The sequence below is a fragment of the Malania oleifera genome, chromosome 8, assembly GCF_029873635.1.
Source record: "Malania oleifera isolate guangnan ecotype guangnan chromosome 8, ASM2987363v1, whole genome shotgun sequence".
Taxonomy (NCBI): Eukaryota; Viridiplantae; Streptophyta; class Magnoliopsida; order Santalales; family Ximeniaceae; genus Malania; species Malania oleifera.
The window spans coordinates 45,508,729-45,532,711 of NC_080424.1; the positions used below are offsets into that span (position 1 = coordinate 45,508,729).

Here is a 23,983-nt window from a genome sequence, read left to right on the forward strand (position 1 = left end):
GAAGTGATCAAGGTAGGGAGTTTAGAAAAAAAGAGGTTGATAAATTTTGTAATGAATATGGAATTAATCATAATTTCTCAGCACCTAAAACTCCACAACAAAATGGAGTGGTAGAAAGCAAAAATAGAACCCTACAAGAAATGGTAAGAATAATGATAAACGAAAATAACCTACCTAAATACTTTTGGGCTGAAGCTGTAAATACAATGTGTTATATTGTAAATAGGGTGTCTATAAGATCAAGTATGGACAAAACACCAAATAAACTATGGAAAGATAGAAAACCTAATATCTCCTACTTTCATGTATTTGGATGCAAATGTTTTATCCTTAATACTAAAGATGATTTAGGAAAGTTTGATGCAAAATCTGATGAAGGTATCTTTTTAGGCTACTCTACAAATAGCAAAGCCTATAGGGTTTATAATAGAAGAACTCTTACTATCATTGAATCAATACACATAACATTTGATGAATCAAACAATTATAACAATAAAATTAAGATTGATGAAAAAGAAGATATTCCACAAAAAGAAGAAGATCTTGAAATAAAAGAAGAAAATAATAATGAAACATCAAATGAAAACATTGTAGAAAATCCAAAACTACCTAAAAAATGGAGATATGCTAAAAGTCACCCAAAAGAACAAATTCTTGGTGAAACATCAAAAGGAATTACCACTCAAGCCTCATTGAAAAATATTTGCAACCATTATGCCTTTTTATCTCAAGATGAACCCAAGAATATTAAAGAAGCCTTAAAAGATGATTCTTGGATAACAACTATGCAAGAGGAACTAAATCAATTTGAAAGAAGTCAAGTGTGGAAACTTATACCTAAACCCAAAGACAAATAAATTATAGGAAGCAAATGGGTATTTAGAAATAAAAAGGATGAAAATGGGATAGTTATAAGAAATAAAGCTAGGCTAGTATCACAAGGTTATAATCAAGAATAAGGTATTGATTAGGATGAAACCTTTGCTCTTGTAGCAAGAATGGAAGCAATTAGGATACTCTTAAATGGATATATAAATGAAGAAGTATATGTCAAACAACCTCCAGGTTTTGAAAATTCAAAAAATCCAAATCATGTATTTAAGTTAACAAAAGCTTTATATGGATTGAAACAAGCTCCTAGAGCTTGGTATGAAAGACTAAGCAAGTTTCTAATTCAAAACAATTTTTCTAAGAGGAAAGATAGATAGCACTTTATTTATAAAAACCAAAAATAAAGACATGCTTATAGTACAATTTTATGTTGATGATTTGTGTAATGAATTTGCTAAGTCTATGCAAAAAGGGTTTGAGATGAGCATGATGGGAGAGTTAAATTACTTCCTAGGGTTACAAATCAGACAAGCAAAAAATGGAACTTTCATAAATCAAAATAAGTATATTAAAGACATGTTAAAGAAGTTTGATATGGAAGAAAGTAAACCTATAAGAACTCCCATGAGCACCTCAACTAGTCTTGGCAAGGATGAAAAAGGGAAACAAGTAGATACCAAACATTACCGAACCATGATAGGAAACTTACTTTACTTAACAACAAGTAGACCAAATATTATGTTTAGAGTATGTATGTGTGCTACGTTCCAATCGGCTCCTAAGGAATCACACCAAACAGCAGTTAAAAGAATACTTAGATATCTACTAGGCACACTTGAACTAGGCTTATGGTATCTAAAGGGAACTGAATTTGAGATGATAAGCTATTCAGATGCAGACTTTACTGGATGCAAGATAGATAGAAAAAGCACTAGTGGAACTTGTCATTTTCTAGGACACTCTTTAGTGTCTTGGTCTTCAAAGAAACAAAACTCTGTGGCATTATCCACAGCAGAAGCAGAATACATAGTAGCAGGGAGTTTCTGTGCCCAAATACTGTATATGAAATAACAACTAAAAGATTTTAAAATTCAATACCAAACTATTCCAATAAAATGTGACAACACAGGTGCCATAAATATTTCAAAAAATCCAGTATCTCGCTCAAGAACAAAACATATTGACATAAGACATCACTTCTTGAGAGATCATGTGCAAAACGAAGACATAATGCTAGAATTTGTAAATACAAATGACCATTTAGCAGACATATTCACAAAACCACTCTCTGAAGAGCGGTTAATATTCATTAGAAGAGAATTACGAATGAAGCATATATGAGTAGCAAACTAAACAAGTTCTCTGCTTGGTAGGCGACTGCCAGGCTACTAACTTTATATTTTTTTTACAGACGCCTGCCTTATCCTAGTAGGCGACTGCCTCACGGAGCGTAGGGTTTAAAACCCTGTTATATGTCTTTTTAACTTCCCTCAGGCACCTTCCACTTCTCTTCTCTCTTCGAAAATCCTCATTCCTACTCTTTTCAAGCCAAATTCCTCTTCCAAATCAGCCTGAAACCGGGAATCAAACCTAACCTCAACATCAAATCGCATAAAAATCTAAGGTTTGTCAACCCCCCTCTTTAAAACAAATATGCCACGGATCAAATCGGTTGGTAACAAGGGTTCCTCCTCCTCCACAAGGATCAACAACTCCTCACGCTAAGAATCTCTATAGGAATCAAATTGCTTCAGCCGAATCAATCCTAGGTAAAATACTTGATGTTACATTATTCAATTCTATTTTTCCTGAAATCATGGAACCTTTTAGGGAAATTGGGTCGGAACGGTTTATTACATATCAAGCAAAAGGGCACTATCCAAACGTGGTTTGGATTTTCTATGCTAACATGGAAAAATTAGAAAATGGGATCAAAACCAATCTTCTAGGACAAAGTATTCATCTTACTCCCATATCTTTGGGAAAAATTCTTCAAGTCAAGCTAGGAGATTTTGAGGTTCAAATTGCTGAGAAATAATGGATAATGACCCAAGGATTTACTCTAGAGGAGTTTTTACCCCTAGTCATAACTGATACACCTATCTCCTTTGGGCATCCACCTCTTTACAAACAGCTCAATCTCCAATTTAGAGATTTTCATTAATTCTAATTCCAATTGAACTTTTGAATTTTTAATACCAAACTTAAATTGAAAATTTATGATACGAATAAAAAAAATAATTCATGATATCAAAAAAATTAGGGAGAAACAAAATACAAGTTATGAGTCATAATACTCCCCCTGAATTTAATACATTCAAATTTAATACCAATTATGCTTTCTAAATTTATCGTCCATGTTTCAAACATTTGATGTATATGCTCATGGATATCAAATACCAATATCATATCAATTTCATAATTTACTCATGGATCTAATTATACTTGTCATGCTCAAATACCAATTTATATATTCATGGATACTAATACACTTTAAAAATACCAATGTTAATGTCACATTATGCACAGTTCATGAATACTCTATTATTTAGATTCAATTTTATCCATTTATCCATGTGATCCATCATAAGCATACATGGCCAAGTCATATAAAAAATTATGTTTTTGAATCATGCTTCATAACTTTATGCTCAAATTTTTAAAATATAGTGAGCCATAAATTATCAATATTTTCATTGTCTTTAAAAATTTCAAGATACCAAATCTAAGATGTACACATGTATCATATTGCATACATATAAGCATGGAGTAAATCATATCATATGCTTTATACTATACTTTTGCTTGGATTGTTCTTATGTTGCTCAAGTATTTTATTTCAAACTTGTTTAATAGTTTTTCCTTTAGTCAGTCGGCCGAGCTTTTGTCCAAACGGCTGACCTATACTTTCTCTTTAAAGGTTTTGTTCAGTCAGTCGGCTGAGCGTATGGTCAGTCGGCTGACAATTCTTCTGCCAAGCTTTTTTCTTTATTAATAAGCTCTATTTGCTTCAGATTTTCTTTTCTTTTGATTTCATTTAAACATCCAAACTTCATGTATCCTAATGCTTTCTATTTTATGCCTTGTATGATTCATTCATTGATTTGAGGACAACAATTTTCATGAGTTTCAATAAGATAAGCTTGAATAATTTTATCCTTTTTCTCTATTTCAATTTATTCAATATATTTGTATGATGTTCCATAAATTTAATATCAATTGAAGTTGAAAAATTTAGTATTTCATTTTTGGTACCCTTATTTTCTTAGGTCCGAATGGTTTAACAAGGGATGTTTCTTTAATTCTTCACACTTGTTTAGTCTTCACACCCTTTCTTTTAAATGGACATTAAAACTTTATATGACCCTTTTTCTTACATTGATAGCATATGGTATTAGTGTAGGCATTAGAAAATATTCTAGCATAATCTTTGATGCTTTTGAAAAATAACCCATGTAAAGATTCTTTTTCCTTTTATTTTCAACCCCATTAAATCCAATGCCTTCTTTGTTTTAAGTCATCCTTTGTGAGCCTATCATTTTGTCAAAATTTTCCTTTCCTTTTGTGAAGTTGTAAATGATCTTTTCTTTATCTTCAATTTGATTTTTGAGATCATTTATCTCAATATATTTCTTGTCATAAACCTTCTTTTGTGATTTCTCTAATTTTTGAGATAATTTTCTGATTTTATCCTCTAATTAAAAAATGTATATGTCTTTCTCATATTCCATAGAGGATAAGGATTGAAGATCTTCTATCATCTTTTCATTCTCGCTTTCTAATTTCTTGATTTTCAAGTCTTTTTCTTTTTCAGTAAGATTTTTAGCTTCTAATTCTTTTATTGCAGCTTCATGCTTATTTTCTATTTTCTTGAGTTTTGAATCTTTATCATTTTCAGCAATCTTGATTGATTCTAACTCTTTCATCATTCCATCATTCTTGTTTTTCAATGATGTGTTTTGTTTAGTTACTTTGATTAGCATCTTATATACTTTGAATAAATCATTTTGAAGTTCTTCATAAGATGACATACTCTCATCATTTGATTCATCACTACTATAACCATTAACTGATTTGGATGATGAGCTTCCTTCATCATCTTATGCCATAAAGCAAATGTAAGCAACCTCTTGGTCACTTGATTCACATTCTGAACTACTTGTACTATCCCAAGTAGTGGCTTTCATTGCCTTTTTCTTTTTCTTTTTAGAATTTTTCGTAAGTAGTGGACATTCTAGTTTTATGTGTCCATCCTTTTTGTAATTATAACATGTGGGGATTTTATTCTTTGATTTCTTTGTATTAGTTTCTTCTTCATCTGATTCGAAGTTTTGGTTTCTTCTTTTGAATTTGTTTTTCCTTCAAAGGATTTTTGCAATTTTTTTAGATATGAAGGCTAGTTCATCTTCATCCATCTCTTCTTCACTACTAGAGTTTTCTTTTGAAACTTTGAATGCTATAGATTCTTGAGCTTTGGTTTTACCATTTCTTTCATTCATTGACATTTCATATGTGAGTAGAGAACCTATTAGTTCATCTAAAGAAGTGGTTTTAAGGTTCTTACCTTCTGTTATTGTTGTGGCCTTTGGTTCCCATATAGGTGGCAACCCTCTATGAATTTTTCTTATCATCTCATAGGTAGTGTAGGTTTTTCCTAAGGCATTTAGGGATTTTATTATGTGAGTGAACCCAGTGTACATGCTAGTTATAGATTCATTTGTTTTCATCTTAAAAGTTTCATATTCGCTTGTAAGTATATCAATCCTATTATCCCTAACATCTATAGGGCCTTCGTAGGTTACCTCAAGTTTGTCCCATATTTACTTGGCTAATTTGCAAGCCATGACTCTATTGAATTCATTAATATCTAAAGCACAATACAAAGCGTTCATAGCACTAGAATTAACTTGCAGCATTTTGTGAACAATTTCAGACATGTTTTTTTTCTCCTTAGGGACTTGTTTTCCATCTACTAGCTTGGTAGGAATTAAATCACCATCCATGACACCCTCCCAAGCTTTCCAAGTCATAGTTTGAAGATATATTCTCATCCTTTGTCTCCAAAATGTGTAGTTTAAACCACAAAAGATGGGTGGTCGAGTTGAGGATTGTCCTTTTCCAATGGGAGCAATGCCTAAGTGTGCCATTAAAATCTTTATATAACTACTTGTTAGGATTTTTTATAATCCTCTCTGATACCAATTGAATACTAAGGTGTAGTCTCAAGACGGGGGTGAATTGGATTTAAAAATTTTCTTTTAATTCTTTTCAAGAATCCTTAACTTCTTTTTCTTCTTTTAATGAATTCTTTAATTCTTGTTGATTTATTCAAATAATAAATACTTAAAAACAAAATTCAATCCACAAACTACAAAGTACTTAACCAATCAATCAACAAATCAACTTTTGAATCATCCACAATATTCAAACTAAGATAGAAGATTCAACTTGTGTTTATTTGCAACCCTGTAGTTAATGAATTTGCTTTCTTAAAATGAGGTGCAATATAAAATCCAATACTCTTTCTAAAAGCTTATATGTTAAATAGACTTTCATTTTAAATAGCCTACCATCTTTGACTTTTCAAAATCCCCATATTTCCTTTCTTTCGTTTTCTTTCTTTCTTTTTTTTTCTTCTTTCCTTTCTTTTGTTCCTCACTCATCATGTTGCTAAGATGACCCAGCTGCATGGCTGGGTCACATCATCTTTAATATTTTTTTTTCTTTTCTTTTTTCAAAAGCACACGGTCTACCCTCCGCTTTTAAGCCACATTTTAACCCTTCTGCAGCCCGTAACTCTCAAGGGTCAAAACATGAAAATTGTAAATAATTTTCTTAGCTTTCCACAGCATTTTGAATTGTCTAAATCAGAGCTTGTACAAGAAAGTTATACCCAAATTACGAAATAGTGCCGAAAATTGCCTCTTTTTGCGTGCATGACTCGGCTTTCAAAAATTATCCTTTAAATATTCATGAAAATCCCGGATGCTCATAGTCTTTATTTATACCCCGCCTCATATACATGACACCTCTTCATGCCCATGACCCGCATACATTCTAATTTTAAATTTAATGTTCAAAAAAAACTATCCTGCAATAATCAAACACGAGTGTCCATAAATGTTCGGCAACATATAGGGTAATTATCTTAAAATTATCGGGTGAGCTCAATGATTAAACTATTAGAAAAAATTGGGCATTTTAATTAAAATTATGATCTTGAATGCATGAAATAAAATGTATACTTGTGCAACTATGGCGCATAATCACACCCCCAACTAACGTTTAGCTAGTCCCTAGCAAATAACGTGAATGCAATTTAGGGTGATACCCACAAATTTCAATGAATGAACACACATGCAACACAACCATACCATTTCACATGCAGAAATATCACCAAATTACACACAAGCTCATTCATACACAATGCACGCAACTCCGAAGTAAGTCACTCGTGCAAGTCTCATCATTATATAACCATTAAGAACTGTAAACTCGCGTAAAATTAACCAGCGAGCACAATTCAGAGTTAATGTAGCCATATAAATTCAATTATAAATAGGAAAAATCTTGAAGTATGTGTAATGTGTGTGACTCGTTACACACAGGATATCCGCGGACACCTAAAGAACTGTCGCTTTGACTCGGCCTAACTAGTATACCCTAAAAAACACTCAAAAAGGATGGGTTCACTCATCATATATGAGGAGGAGTGTCATGATCAAACATCCCACATACTACAAGGAACAATGCTAAATGTACGGAGTGGACCAGTCTGAAAAGGATCCAGCCTATTTACGAGGTGTCGGGTCCTTCACCCTAGCATCTTCTCACCTACTCGCCATATCCAACCAAGACCACCCTAGATCAACTTATTCACAAACCAGACGTAAATACATCTGAGGCATTAGGCAGGTGAAGAGTCTTCATTTATGGAGAACATGTGTCGTGTCCTTGACTTTTGTTGTAATTGTGTGGAGCAGGTATTAATCTTTCACCTCTTTTAAGGTATTTCATTTTCTCTTTTTCTTTCTTTTGCTCATTTTTCAATATTTTTTTTTTCATGGTTAGTTAGGAAAATCATAACACTTCTTTTATTGTTTTCATACCACCCATGTGCATTGAGCTCGAACAAGAGTCCATGAAATAAGTCTTTTTCTAAGGGTAGCTCTGCCTTCACATCTTGAGTAGGCTACAAGACCTAGGTTTCTCTCTCCCCACTAAATGTCACCTCTAGGTTAGCAATTCAAAAACCAAGACTAGTGTACAAAGAATACCTAGAAAAAAAAAATAGGGAAAGTTGAGTTTTATGAACTTTGAGTTGACGTCAAAAACTCAAAAGAATGATAAATGGCTCAACAGTACCTCACAAGGTGTCACAGTCGCCACGGGCACTCTCTCAGTGTTCACAAGGAACCATAAGTGCTACAAGTCACGTAAGCATGTATTTTTTTAAGCCTCATGAGATACCTTGTAGATACAAGAGTTTATATAACCAGATTAACACAATTGAACTACCAATCAACTTTCAATGAGTTACGATTCCTAGTTTAGCCATATAAATAGAAACTACACATAAATGAACCAAGTGTGTACTCCTAGGTTATATGCAAGTATATGAAGGGCATAAGTAGTATCATGCATGGTCTAATCATCCATATTCACACTTTTTTTTTTCAATGTTATTCAAAAATGAGAAAGATTGAAGAAAAGAAAGAAACTTCCCTAACTTATTGGTGAATTCGTCGAGGAATTAAATTTTTAGCTCTGTACTCATACTAAATAAACCAGCATAAAAAATCTAAATTATTCGAAAGTGCATAGATAAATAAATAAATAAAGTAATAAAGATAAAATAAATAAACAAAAAAAAAAAACTCTTTGGGTTGCCTCCTATAAGCGCTTGTTTTAACGTTTCCAGCCAAACGTTTAAATCTTCATCAACCAGGATCTCCAAGAGGAATAAATGCACAGTTCCTCTCCATTTGTTCTCCATAATAGTGCTTCAATCTCTAACCATTCACTCTAAATATGTTCCCTGTCTTGTCCTTCAAGTCTATTACTCCAAAAGGGAAAACTTTGTCAATTGTATAAGGACCTGTCCATCATGACCTTAACTTACCCAGGAAGAGTTTTAATCGTGAGTTGAAGAGTAGAACCTATTGTCTTGGAGCAAACTCGCGCCTAAGAATTTGTTTGTCCTGCCACTTCTTCGTTTGCTCATTGTAGATTTTTGCATTTTCATATGCATCACCTAAGAACGCATAGCAAAGATGCTCGGGGAATTGCTTCAACTCTAGAGATATAGGTTGCTACATCTTTTCTTTAGAGATTATAGAATCCATCTTTGCTACCATAGGTTCTAGCCTCCCCACATACTGTTGTGTTGTAATCTGCTACAAGGATTGTTCTAGATGATCAGCTGGTACATCTTTTTGAAAGGCTTTTTCTACACCTTTCTGAATGACATCTACCCAAAAGCAAGTGCTTGGATCTTCTAGGAATCTCATGTCTTGGTAGATGTTGAACATAACCTCTTCCTTATCCACTCTCAATGTTAACTCACCCTTTTGAACATCAATTAAAGACCCTCTAGTGGCTAAGAATGGTCGGCCAAGAATTAGTGGAATTTCTTGGTCTTCCTCCATATCTAACACCACAAAATCAGCAGGAAAAATGAATTTGTCCACTTTTACCAATACATCTTTAATGATTCCACGTGGATACTTGATGGATCAGTCTGCTAGTTGCAAAGAAATGGTTGTTTGTTTTATCTCTCCAAGTCCCAATTTCCTGCAAACAGAAAGTGGCATAAGATTAATGCTATCACCAAGATCACATAAAACTTTATCAAAAAATGAATTTCCAATAGTGCAAGGCAAAGTAAAACTCCCTGGATCTTTTAATTTTTTAGGCAATTTCTTTTGAAGAATAGCACTGCACTCCTCGATAAGTTTCGCTATTTCGAACTCATCTAATCTTCTTTTCTTTGAAATGATGTCCTTCAAGAATTTGACATAATTTGTCATTTGTTCCAAGGCATCTGCAAGAGGAACATTTATGTGAATTTTCTTAAAAATATCCAAAATTTTAGAAAATTGCTTATCTAATTTTTGCTTTTGAAAACGTTAAGGATAAGGAAGTGGAGTAGAGAGAATAAGAGGATTGTCTGGAAATGAAATTGCTGGAGGCATGTCCGTGTCTCTTGGCATGTCATCCACAATCTCGTCTTCTTCTATTTTAATCTTGCCTTGGCCATTATTTTTAGCTGTAGGGGTGGACGTGGTTTCTTTTAATGGTGATTTCTCAATTTCTCTTCCACTCCTAAGTGTAATGGCCTTGCTTTGTTCCTTAGGATTCACTTCGGTGTTGCTAGGGAAAGTTCCTCTCTGTTGGGTATTGATGGTCATGGCCAGTTGCCCAATTTGCATTTCAAGATTCTTCATGGCGGCTCCCATATTATTACAATGAGTCTCAATGTTATCTAGCTGCACATTTGTCTTTTTAAACCTTGCTTTTGTCTCCTCAAATGATATCATGGCATCCTCAAGTGACATATTCTTCTCACCTTGATGACTATCAAGTCCTGGAGGAGGTTGTAGCACATTCCTTGTATTTTCATAAGACAAATTCTCATGATTTCGAAGCCCTGGATGGTAATATTGTGGGAAAGGATCACCCTGATAGTTGTAGTTTTGATTGTTGATGTATTGAACCTATTCTTGACTCTCTCTATTGCTCATAAATGTCCTACTTGTAACTGCCACATATTCGACCCTTTGTGGTATCCTCTGGGTTGTCAAAGTTGAAATCTAATGAGACAGAGAAGCAACTTGAGCTGAAAGTGCAGCAAACGGCTCCAATTCATGAATTCCAACAACTTTCTTAGCTATAGTTCTTTCAGTTGGTCATTGATAGTTATTTGAGGTCATTTCTTCTAAAAGAGCAGTAGCGCCTTCAAGTGTCTTTGACATCAAAGTTCCCCCAGATGCAGCATCAACTAAAGTTCGAGTTTGCCTATTTAACCCATTATAGAACATCTAAATCTGTAACTAATCTGGCAATCCATGTTATGGGCAGTGTCGAATCAAATCCTTATACCTTTCCCATGCTTCATACAGTGATTCAAAATCATGTTGTTTGAATTGACCAATCTCACTCCTAAGTTAAGCAGTTTTTGCAAGTGGAAAGAATTTAGTCAAAAAAAATTTTTCCATGTCCTGCCAACTAGTGATACTTCCCGGTTGTAAGGATTGTAGCAAACCTCTTGCTTTGTCCCTCAAAGAAAAAGGGAACAATCTCAGTCTAATGCTGTCTTCAGTAACACCATTGATCTTTACAGTGTCACAAATCTCTAGAAACATCGCCACATGGATATTGGGGTCATCAAGTGGTGATCCACTGAATTGGGCCTGCTGCACCATGCTGATCAATGTGGGGTTGAGCTCAAAATTATTGGCATTAATGGGCTGGCGTCTGATACTCGAATAGTTCTCATTCACAACTGGCTATACATAATCCCTCAAGGTGCGTGGCTGCACATTATCTTGTCCTTTCTCCATGGGTAGTACCCTCTTTTTCCTTAGTACTCTAAGCATTCTTTCAAATTCTGGATCAAAAGGAATAATGGCACGTGTTCTAGCACTACGCATCCAACATAAAAAACACACCAAAAATACAGAAAAAAATAATAATATAAAAAAAATATAAATATATAAAAATAAAATTATAAATTAAAACCAAGATTACTTTGTATCGATATTGGCAAAAATAAGAAAAACTCAATCCCCGACAATGGCGCCAGAAACTAGATCGATGCAAAACTACAAGTGCACAGTATCGTAGTTTTATAATATAATGATGTGTAGAGTATCGTCCTCAGGGATTGGAGTCTTAATTTTACCAAGCATCGAAATTAAACTAACCTTGATTTTATTTAGAAAGATTAAGAATTTTAGACTGCGAAATTGAAATATGACTATTTTAAATAAACTATTCAAGATAAAATAAAGCCGATTGATATGTAACAAACTAATGATGGTGAAAACTTCTAGGAAACCGATTTCACCTATTTTCTCACTACGCTTTACTCGTCAAGCCAATTCGAATTCGTATTCTCTGTTTATTAGCAAATCTCCAATTTTTTCAAAAGCCTCTTTCGATAGCCAATCAGAACCTATTCTTTTTTATTATTTAACATAAGATTATGCAATTTAATAACGTAAAAATGCAATAAGACCCTCAATTTTTAATGCTACGTAGGTTCATACAAGTCTTTCGATATCTATATTTACCTATGCTGAATTATCCAAGATCTATCCTATAATCTCCCTTTTTAGTAGCAAATCACAAGACTAATATCATTTAATTAATGACCAGTTAATTAAAAGCATTAAGCGCAGAATAACTCAAACAAACAATAGAGAAAACTACTTCAGATTAGCATCAACGAGCAAGCATAGTTTGAAACTGGCTACATCGTTTTCCTAGAATACAAAAATTTAGTTCATTCCAAAAATTAAATCCAAAATAACAGATTTCACCATGTTTTCTTCTATTTGGAGCTTAGAGGAAAAATCAACACTCGCAGTACCATCGTCGCGCGTCGCGAACACCCTGAATACCGTCGTTGTTCGTCGCCTTCTGATTCCGAAAGTTTTAAATTTTCTACGTGCCACTAACTCTCCTTTGCTGTTGTTCGTATTGTTTTTTTCCTACAGTGTCGCCTCTCTAAGATCCAAGAACGGCTCCAAGAAAGCCTTCCTATGCACGGCCTCCCCAATAGAGTTCTCCTCCAGCTGCTCAAAAGAATATTAATATATATACCTCTTTACCCTACAAACCCAACGCCTCATTCACTCCTTTTCCTTGCACAGCCTCCTCTAGAAAAAACCCAGCACACGGCCTCTAATCTCCAATTAAAAGCACCCCAGAAGAAGCTCCCAAGTAGCCTACCATATTTGACTTTTCAAAATCTCCATCTTTCCTTTCTTTCCTTTTCTTTCTTTCCTTTCTTTTGTTCCTCACCCAGCGTATTGCTAAGATGACCCAGCTGCATGGCCGGGTCACATCATCTTTAATTTTTTTTTTTTTTTTTACTTTTCTTTTCTTTTTTCAAAAGCACATGGTCTACCCACCACTTTCAAGCCCACTTTTGAACCTCCTATAGACCGTGACTCTCAAAGCTCAAAACACAAAAATTGTAGAGAATTTTCTCAACTTTCCCTAGCATTTTGAATCATCTGAATCGGAGCTCGTACGAGAAAGTTATGCCCATATGACGAAGTAGTGCCAAAAACGGCCTCTCTTTGCGTGCATGACTCAGCTTCCAAAAATTATCCTTTAAATGTTCATGAAAATCCCTGATGCTCACGATCTTGATTTGGACTCTGCCTCATATACGCAGCACCTCTTCATGCCCATGACCCGCGTACATTCTAATTTCAAATTTAATGTTCAAAAAAAACTATCCTGCAATAATCAAACACAAGTGTCCATAAATGTTTGGCAACAGATAGGGTAATTATCTTAAAATTATCAGGTGAGCTCAATGATTAAACTATTATACAAAATTGGGCATTTTAATTAAAATTATGATCTTGAATGCATGAAATTAAATGCATAATTACACAACTGTGACACATAATCAATACCCATCGACGAGCACTGCAGTTTGGTGTAGGAGATAGCATATTTTTTAGAATTGCACCAATGAAAAGAGTGATGAGATTTGGAAAGAAGGGTAAGCTAAGCCCTAGGTATATTGGGCCATTTGAGATACTGAAAGAATTGGTCCAGTTGGGTACAGGTTAGCGTTACCCCCGGCACTATGTAGGATCCATGATGTGTTCCATATATCTATGTTTAAAAAGTACACCCTAGATTCTTCACACGTGATAAGCTACGAATCTTTGGAGCTCAAAGATACTCTATCTTATGATGAAGTGCTGATTCATATTCTAGACCAGAAAGAGTAGGAATTACACACCAAAAAGATTCCGTTGGTGAAAGTACTCTGGCGTAATCACGCAGTCGAGGAAGTTTCATGGGAACTAGAGGAGGAAATACGCCAGAGGTACCCACACTTGTTTAGTGAGGCCCTAAGTTAGATAGATAATGTAATGGTTTAGGTAAGAATTTAATTGTATGTAAGAGTATGTTTTGAGTAGGTTGACCAGTTAAGTGTATTTAAGTGTAAATTTACATGTAATAGTTTTATGTTTTGTGTGGTTTTGGGAGAGTTTTTATGTGATTAATTGTAATCTCCTAGAAACCCCTTATGTAACCACGGTATTCCTCTACTATAAGTGAGGGTAATTAATAAATTTGGGATAGGGCCACCATGTGGGTGGCCGCCAACTCTTCTTAAAGTCGGATGAAACAATTTAGTGATTTTCAGATTATGATATAAGTACGGGTTAGCTAATTTCGGTGACAAAATTTTTATATGGAGGGGAGGATGTAGAGACCTGAAAAATAGAAGTAATAAAAATATAAGAAAAAGGGAAATTGGTTTGGTGCAAAGCCAAACCGTCGACCGTCAACAGTTTGGAGAACTCAGAGAAAACTGTCGTCAATTTTGAGTTACTGAGAGCAGATTAAGTAAAAACAAGGTAAGATTTGGTCCTAAAACCGTCGATAGTTTCAACCGGGGCAACAGCCTATAAATATATCCTAATGTTATTTTTTTAGAAAAAAATTCTTCTCTCTCCCTTTCTCCCTCTAGGGCTACGGCTCTCTCTCTCTCTCTCTCTCTCTCTCTCTCTCTCTCTCTCTCTCTCTCTCTCTCTCTCTCTCAAACTTCTCTCAAATCTTAGCCCAAATTAGCAGATAAACACCATTTCGAGGTCTTGGCGTTGATTTTTAACAGTTTGACCAGAGCAGATTCGTAGTTTGGGGATCCTAAACACCACTCCAAGGATTAGGTAAGGGAATAGATTATGTCGGCATTTTCAGAAAACTTGTCAGATTAAATGCAGTATATGATTATTAAAAGGATATGTAAATCTGATTTTCTGAATATTCAGGCAGTTAAGATATTATGGATTATTATATGTATGTTTTTGGGGAAACCAGATATTTTGAGTTGGGTAGACCATAGAAAATGATAATATGTTTATTTCCTCAGCTATATTACATTTTCTTAGACAGGTATTATATTACGAATTACTACTCAAATGGTGTGGCATGAGTAAGATTTTATACTGGTTTCAGGAAAGGTTTTAAATATTGTGAAATCATGAGATGACAGTATTATAAAGATTTATGTTATGATAGTATTTGGACTTATTTACGATGTGATAGTATACAGAGATATTCATGAATGATAGTATTCAAAAGGCTTTACACTGGGTTAGTTCATACAGCTTTATGCCGGGATCAGTTTAGACAACTTTATGTCGGGATCAGTTCAGATGGTTTTATGTCGGATTCAGTTTAGATGGCTTATGTCGAGATATGCTATAACAGATTTTATGAAATGAAATCATCTATCAGTTTTATTATAAAAATATAGACAATATTATATGGTATTGGAACCCTAATGGATCAATTATGTTCAGAGCATGGTACCATTGTTGTTATGATATAGTTAGTGCCACCACACTTCTCAGATAGAGTGTAGGTGATTAGATAGTCGATTGGGCCATTGAAGAGTAGGATACCCTCCTGGGTCTAGATTAGGGTAAGGGTGGCCAATCGTACTTACAGACGTGTTATGTTTGGCTTAGCGTGGTAGGCCAGTCATTGCTAAGTCCCACCTACGAGCTGCACAACCCGATCATGTAGGGATATTACATGATATTATATGATCGTCCATCCAAGGAAAAATTTAGTTATGCATATATATATCAAATGCTTTATGTACACAGAAAAATTATTATGATTAAGTATGTAAGTTCAAAAATATGTATAGATGTGAGTACAAATTTCCATGATATACATGTTAAAATTTATAACTTAAAGTATATATTTTTGCTACACAAAACTAATGTTGTCACACACTGATAATAATTTATTCCTTCTTACTCAGAGGTGTCTCACCCCAATAATCTTAACATTTCATGAAATCCAGGTAGTTGGGTTTAGCAAGCTTTGAGAGAGAAAAGGTTTAGATACCATAGTAGCATTGTGAAACAGGAATATGTTTTGTATATCATGGGATGTTTATGGATTTTGGGGATTTATATATATATGTATGTATTTATGGAAACATTAGAACTCTGGTATTGTATATGAGGATCAAGTATATTATGCTTCTGCTGTATTGTTAGTATGTATTTTATGGACAGGTGTATCCCTGATACCCCACTTTGGGTTCGGATCGGTATAGATATTACAGAACCAGAGCATCTTTCTATTTATAGTACAATTTTCGGATCGCTACACGCACAACCCCTCCTGCACAGCCATTCTGACCTCCTTTATCTCATAGCGCCTCAACCGCCACACATGTGACCTTCCTCTTCATCCTTAAAGGTAGCATTTTTAGGGTACTTTTAAATATATATATATATATATATATATATATATATATATTATGTTGTTTTTGTTATGTATGTATCAAGTTTATATTTTTTTGGTTTTTATTATTAGGTTTATTTTTATTATTTATTATGTTATTTTATCTTATTGTGGTTTATGTGTTTTATGGTTTTGATTATTTATGTTATTATCATTTAGTTAATTTTTTAGAGTGTTGATTATTTTATGATATTATTGTTTAAATATGTTTAGGATTTTGATTATTTCATATTTTTAGAGTGTTGATTATCTTATGTTATTATTGTAGATATATTTTAGGGTTTTGATTATTGTATATTACTTTTACGGTTTTGATTCTTGAATGGTATTTTTAAGTTTTGATTATTGCATGATATTAGGGTTTTGAGTATTACTTGTTATTATGACATGTGTTAGTAGTAGGGTATGTGTATTTGAAATTAGGAATAGCTTCCCAAGAGGGGAGGGGTGAATTGGCTTTTAAAAATTTTTTTTAACTTCTTTTAAGAATCCTTTAACTTCTTTAAACATTTAACCAATTCTTAAACTTGTTTGTTTAATTTCACCAATCATACAAGAACTTAGTTCTTTTGTCCGATTAATAACACAATTAAACAACCAATCAATTAAACACAATCTTCAAACCAAATAATCAATTTAATTGTCAAATACAAGTTAAACATCAAACAACCAAACCAAGATATAAAGTTTTTAGCACTTTGGTAATATAAAATCTTGAGATTGTTTGTTTGTTTATATAAGCCCCGTGATTATGAATTTGAAAATCTTGTGAAGAATGTAATTTAATATTCAACAATTCTTTCACAAACACAATAAAGCTTTTGTAGTAAGCCCTAGATATAAATTTTAATCAAGCCCTTTATATATGGATTTGCTTAATATGATGTTAAATACAACATTCAATCACTCTTTCCAAATATTCAAAACTCAAATAAACTTTCAGTTAATTTATCTTTGAGTGTTTAACCAAGAAACATACTCCCGTATGGTTTCCGCAAGATATGGTTTCCCCAACGTACTCCCTTTCGGTTTCCGCAACCCAAATCAAAATTAATCTTTAAGTTTACTTGATTTCCAAATATGGGTAGTATATTTGATTTTCAATTTAAATCATCCACGCAATTTTAAATATGTACTGAAAATAAAAAATAGGGAAAGAGAGAGTGAGACGAAGATTTTTACGAGGTTCGACTTATACCCAGCCTACGTCCTCGCCTTTGACAAACCACCAAAGGATTCACTAAACCTATTCCATTGACGGGTGAAACAAAACCGATTACAACATTCCTTGGTTAAGGCTAGAGTCTGCCTTCTCCAAACGATATTCCCTCGTTTGGTCACTCCTTAGATAGGCTAGAGTCCGCCTCTCTAAGCAATATCTCCTTACTTAGCCAACGATCTAAATACCTTGGAAAAGAGCAAGTTAGTACAATTTCAGCACTATATACTTAAATGTAAAATATCAATAGGAAATAGAATGAAGCTCAAGTGTAGAATTCACCAATATCCTTCTTAGAAGATGATTAGCAGTTGGAATTCAAACGAAGAAGGATCAACATTTCAGAATTCTTAGCAAAAGAATTTTTCAATGAGTGAGCAAGAGAACTTAGGAAGAACAAGAGTACTTTCAGCTCCTCAAAATAGATTTTTCAATTCTTAGGTTTATTTTGTTTTGCAAAACCATGTATTTATAGGCTTTTCAAACTTGTAAAAATTTCCTTAAAGAATTTCCCTATTTATTAGAATATTTAAGGCTCAAACGGCTATAATTTAAAACATTAGAATTTTGAAAATTTGCCCGTTGAACAGTGTTTAAATGTCTGACAAAAGTGACCTCATTTCAGTGTTTTTGGCATAACTTTTTCTATATAACTCCAAATTAGGTTTTATTGGTGTCAAAAGAAATCTAACAGAAAATCTTACAACTTTCATGTTTACCACTCTTTAAAATAATGAGTTTTTAATAGAAAAAAATTCATCTCAATGCAGTTGTATAAAAACTGACAGCATTTGGGAAAAACTCTTTTTGGTGCTCTTTATTCCAAAAATGATTCTAACCTTTTTAAAATAATTTTTGACCTTATAAAAATATTATTCAGGTATTTTAAAAAGTATCTAGGTCTAAGAAGTTAACCTAAGAGTTTCAAAATATTTCAAACGATATTTTAAACATTAAAGCACTTACATGAGACTTCTAAAATATTAACATTCTAAGTTCTTAAGTCTTCATGTTTTGTCCTTGGATTGAATCCATCTTTTCTTCAAGCTTAAATATTCTTTAAGCTTTCTTACTTTGCATTTCTTTGGATCTTTTGACTTTAATATGCCTTGACTTTCAACAACTTATTCATGTCCTCATGTTCTTCATACAAGTAATTCATGTCTTGGCTCATTTAAGCTTCATTTGATCCTTGTGAGCACTTTGACCTTGTTTCCATCATATTTGATCATTGTGGGCACTTTGACCTTACTTTCTCATCTATGAACCCTGCAATATCATTACTCACACAAATACATTAAATTTCACTTGTTTGTTAGCATCAAAATAAGATAACAAGATTTTAAACCTTGTAAGGCCAACCGTATTGATATTATTATTATGGTATGTATTATTATGGTATATATATACAGGTAGGTGTATTATTATGGTATGTGTATTATTATTATTATTATTATTATTATTATTATTATAGGGTATGTGTATCCTTATTATTATTATGAGAGTTTATTATTGTAGTTTATTATTATGTGCTATTATTATGGCAATGTATTATTATCGTGGTAAGTTTTCGTTATTGTTTTTGTTATGTGTTTTTAGTAATTTTTATACTATATGTCTATATTTTGTATTACGTATTGCGGTATTTATTTTTAAGTATTTTTGTAATATATTATTATTATGTATTTTTGTGTGGGTGTGTCCCTATGATTATAAAAAAGGCAATGGGTATTTCAGGTCTCACCTATATTAATTTTGAGGAAAAATTTTCTAACGAGATCCCCTCTTTTGGGGGTCTTATTAGACATTCTTAAGTCACACTTGGGTTTAATTTTATTTATAAAAAATGTGTAGTTATATATATTTGTCAATTTTTTTTATTTAAAAAGTGTAAAATAAAAGGTTATTAAAATTCAATTTGAGGATAATTCTTAGTTGATTTGGCACCGTTCGTAGAATGGGTGCGTAAGAAATGCTAATACCTTCCCCTCGCATAACCGAACTTCTCATCCCGATCCTGGTATACGCAAACTAATACTATTTTTAATTGAGTAGGAATCGGGTGTTTTGACCGCACCAAGACAAATAGGTTAGTGGCGACTCCAAACTCCGAGTTTTTCCTAAAAATAAACATATTTTTATTCCCCTCGCTTCCCGGGGCACCTCGCTCTCGAGACATCATGCTAGTAGCAATGGTGTACCTTCTGCATGTGCAGCCACAACCAATAGTGAAGCATCATGAGAGACTTCTCCAAAGCTAATGACTGCTGGAGTTAAACTAAGCATAAAACGTTTGTATCCAATGAATTACGTCAAACCAAATTTTCCTATGAGAATATGAGGATCAATAGTTGTCAAACAAATCAAGATTAAGGGTTGAGGGAAAGAGAAAAAAGTACTTCGAGAGCATAGAGACCCGACCATAATTTTTTTTCTTTCTATTACTTAACATAACAACTGTTATTAAGGCCAGAATTGTACTTTTAAGCTAGCACAAGATAGTTATTATGGGCATGCTTTAATAAATTTGACTTTTCATTTGGAAATTTGATTAAATCTAAACAAATTTGATCAAATCTAAATACGAAATAGTCATAAGAAACCTCTCTCAACATAATTGAAATGGCAGCAAAAGATAAAGAATCTTGAGATTTAGAAAGTAAGCTCATTTTGACCGGAAGAATAGAGCAAGAAAACTTTACTGTGGAGACAAAGTGATAAAATCTAAATGTGAAATGGCTAGAAAAAACCTTTCTAAGGTGGGAGAATGGAGCAGGAATACCATACTATGGAGACGAAATAATCAAATTTAAACACTAATAGTTAGAAGAAACCTCTCTTTGTAGGAGAATGGAGCAAGAACACCATATTTTGGAGATGAATTAATGAAATTTGAACACGAAATGACCATAAGAAACCTCTCTCAGATGGGAGAATGGAGTAGGAAAATCATATTATGGAGACGAATTGATCAAATTTGAACATGAAATGGCCATAAGAAATCTCTCTTAGGTGTGAGAATGGAGTGGAAAAACCATACTATGGTGATGAATTTATCAAGTCTCAACACAAAAATGGCTATAGAAAACCTTTATTGGGAGGAGAATGGAGCAAGAAAACCATTGTATGGAGACAAATTGACCAAATTTGAACACAAAATGACCACAAGAAATCTCTTCTAACATTATTTTTTTTGGATTACGCACCGGGTTTTCACGTATCTGTTTTACGGTCCACGTGACGAATCCCGTGCCCCTTGAAGCCGACCCCACAACTATTGAAATGACCATAGTAGGATGACCCGCACTTTTACTAGCAGGAGTTGATTTCTTTCCCCTTTTATTCATTATATTATTATTATTATTATTATTATTATTATTATTATTATTATTATAAGTAATTGTGAAACAATTTGAATGTATATCAAAGTATTTTAAATTGAATTTATTAGTATTAATATTATTTGTAATAAGCATAACAAATGGTTGGGTTAGCCCAAACTTATAGAAATTCAATTCGTAATATAAAGTGCATGAAGAAGAGTGGAGGGGGGGGGGGGGGTGAAATTTCTTAAGAAACCAACTTTTGGAAAGTCGGTTTCAATGTGACTGAGGATTCACGTAAACCAAGGGTTGATTGAGTCACAAAATAACTAACTCTTCAATGCTTTTGTCACCGAATTTTTAGAAAGTCAGTCATGTTTTAGCACAATCCCATATATATATTGGACCAATTATTAAACAACTGTGGGTTTTTTTTTTCAATAAAAAAATATTTTTGTAAAAAACTCAAATAATTTCTCCCAACTTATAATGATCAATTGGATTTGAGTCGGCCATTGCACGTGCATGATTTTGATCTCCTGAGCTCGTTGAGGGAGTTGTTGGATTGGGCCTCAAAATGCAAATGAACTGTTGGGCCTTTGGAGTTGGGCTGAGGCATATTATAAGAACAGACTGGCATTGTCAAATTTAGGCCCATTTGGAGTCTAGTTTAATCTTTGGTACCAGGAAGGAGACACTGTTTCACTTCATTTATCAATAAATATTTGATTAAAAAAATATTATTAAAATTTTGATTATTTATAACTAGAAAGAATTTAAAAGAAATAATTGATAATTTTTTTAAAAAAAATATTAACCAACTTGATCAGTACCATTCTCACATTTTGTTTTAATTTATTGCTAATAATTAAGAAAAATAAAATATTAGCATTACGATATACTATTGTATTACTATAGTCTCATAACATATTTTAACGTAAGAATGATATAATATTACTTTGTATTTTCAATATTATAACAATTAAGTCAAGGAATTTGATAATGGGCCTAACCTATTTTGAATTTGTTACATATGTACTAAGATTCATTGAACTTACTACATGATAAAGTGGTCGGGTCATTTTAAATATTTAATCCCATACCAAGAGATACATGTCAATACTACATAAACTCCTAGTCTTGAAAACTAAATTCTTTTTAAATGATCTTCCTCTTTTTTTTTAAAAAAAAGGATAGCCTGATTGAAAGAAAGTTCACAATACAATTAACGAAGAAAACTCTCAAGGTTTAGCCTTCTTCACTAGTCAAGGTTTGTCATTAAATTAAATATTCGTTGTGAGGTCTATGTGTTGTACATAGAGTTGCATTTTATTTTCTATAAAAGTAGTAATATGTAAAATATAATTTAATCACTTTAAGTTTTACCTTTTTATCTTTAGTTTGGTAAATTTAAAAAAAGTAAGATATATATAAGGGAATCCCAAGTAAAAACATAAAAGATCTAAAACTAATTAAGTTAAAAAAAGGGTTGTTAGGCCTATTAGATGAAAATATGTTTTACAAATTTTTCGTTAGATAAAATAGAAATATTGAACACAATAAAATAGCAATAAGTCATGTGTAGACACTCCATTTTGTCTGGGGCCTAATTTAACAAAATTGTACATTTTTTTTATACAAATATATCAGAGAATAAAAAAGAGAATATAAGGAAAGAAAATACAAAACAAAGGTCCAGAATACAACGGAAATACACAAAAATACAGGGAAATATAGTAATATAAAAAGAAATAAATATACATAGAGAATATGCAGGAATATTTGGCTTCTCTAGTGGCACCTACACAAACGCACAAAGAGAAAGAAGTTAGGGAAAAATTAGCAATAAAAGAGAGGAGATTTCTTTCTTAAAATCAATTGATCTACAATAAAATTGAATGAGTTGTTTCTTGAAATTGATTAATTTGAAATAAAGAAAGATGATTTATTCCCTAATTCGATTAATCTGCTTGTAACCCACATGGAAAGAAATTTGTAAGAAAAATCTGATTTCAATGAGCCTAAGCCTAGGATGAGAATTTTCCATGAAAAAGCAAGCACACACATGAAAAAGTAGGTAATAAAAAACTAGGCGACTGGAAAGGGTTGATCTACTTCCTAATAGTTTTGATTTGGTTTTTAATGCTAGTCAATGCACTAACCCTATAAATAGAGGCGTCCACAAGAGAGGGCACACATAATAGAAGGGAGAACAATTGAGAGGCCATACACAAAGACTTTGGTGTCTCTTGAAGACATACACACATATTCAGAGAGAATAGTGAGGAACAATGGGGAAGTCTAATTAAGAGAGGAGCAGACTGAGTCCTTTCAGAGCAAACTGAGGGTTTCAAATTGTTGAAGAACCGAAGAATAGAGGACCTATTGACAGAATTCAAGAAGGCCTGAAAAGAGTTTCAAGGCAATAGTCCGAGGAGTATAGAAGAAGTGACTGAAGAGTAGCAACCCAAGGACTGACACTAGATAAGAAGATGGAAAGAGTGGAAGACCTAAGGTTAGTTTTAATTTCATGCTTATAGGTTATTTTGTTTCCTTGTTCACAGTTTTAGTAATGCACAGGTGGTAATAAAATGATTCAGCAAACCAAACCGAAGACCCCCATTCAAAAAAAAAAAAAAAAGAAGCCCAAGTTTGTTTAAAAAGCCTCGGCCCAAGTTTTTTTAAAAATCTCAAACACAAGTCTGTTTAAAACGCCCTAGCCCAAGTCTATTTAAAAAGCCCTGGCCCAATTTATTTTAAAAGACAAAGCCCAAGTCTGTTTTAAAAAACCCCAACCAGAATCATTTAAAAGGGCAAAGCTAAAATCTTTTAAGACCTAGAACCTGTGTTCTTTTAAAAAAAAAAAAACCCATAGCCCAAACCCAATTTTTTTTTCCAAAAAGAAAAAAATCAGGTCCAAACTATTTAAAAACTAGTACCAAAATTATTATATAAAGTCCAAAGCCTAGAGTCCTTTTAAAAGTTGAAGTCCCAATGGCCCAAATCCAAGAAGCCAAAACCTAACCCTATGTCAAGCCCAACCATCCTAACTCAAGCCCAACCATGACCCAAACCTAACCCTGCCAAT

General features: G+C 33.1%; 1 non-coding gene across 1 annotated transcript; it reads left to right on the top strand.

The window, feature by feature from the left end:
* Positions 1–10,893: 10,893 nt before the first annotated feature.
* Positions 10,894–11,000, top strand: LOC131163265 (small nucleolar RNA R71). Its single transcript, XR_009139036.1, has one exon. It is a non-coding gene; the product is annotated as a small nucleolar RNA R71 (small nucleolar RNA).
* The last annotated feature ends 12,983 nt before the right edge of the window (positions 11,001–23,983 follow it).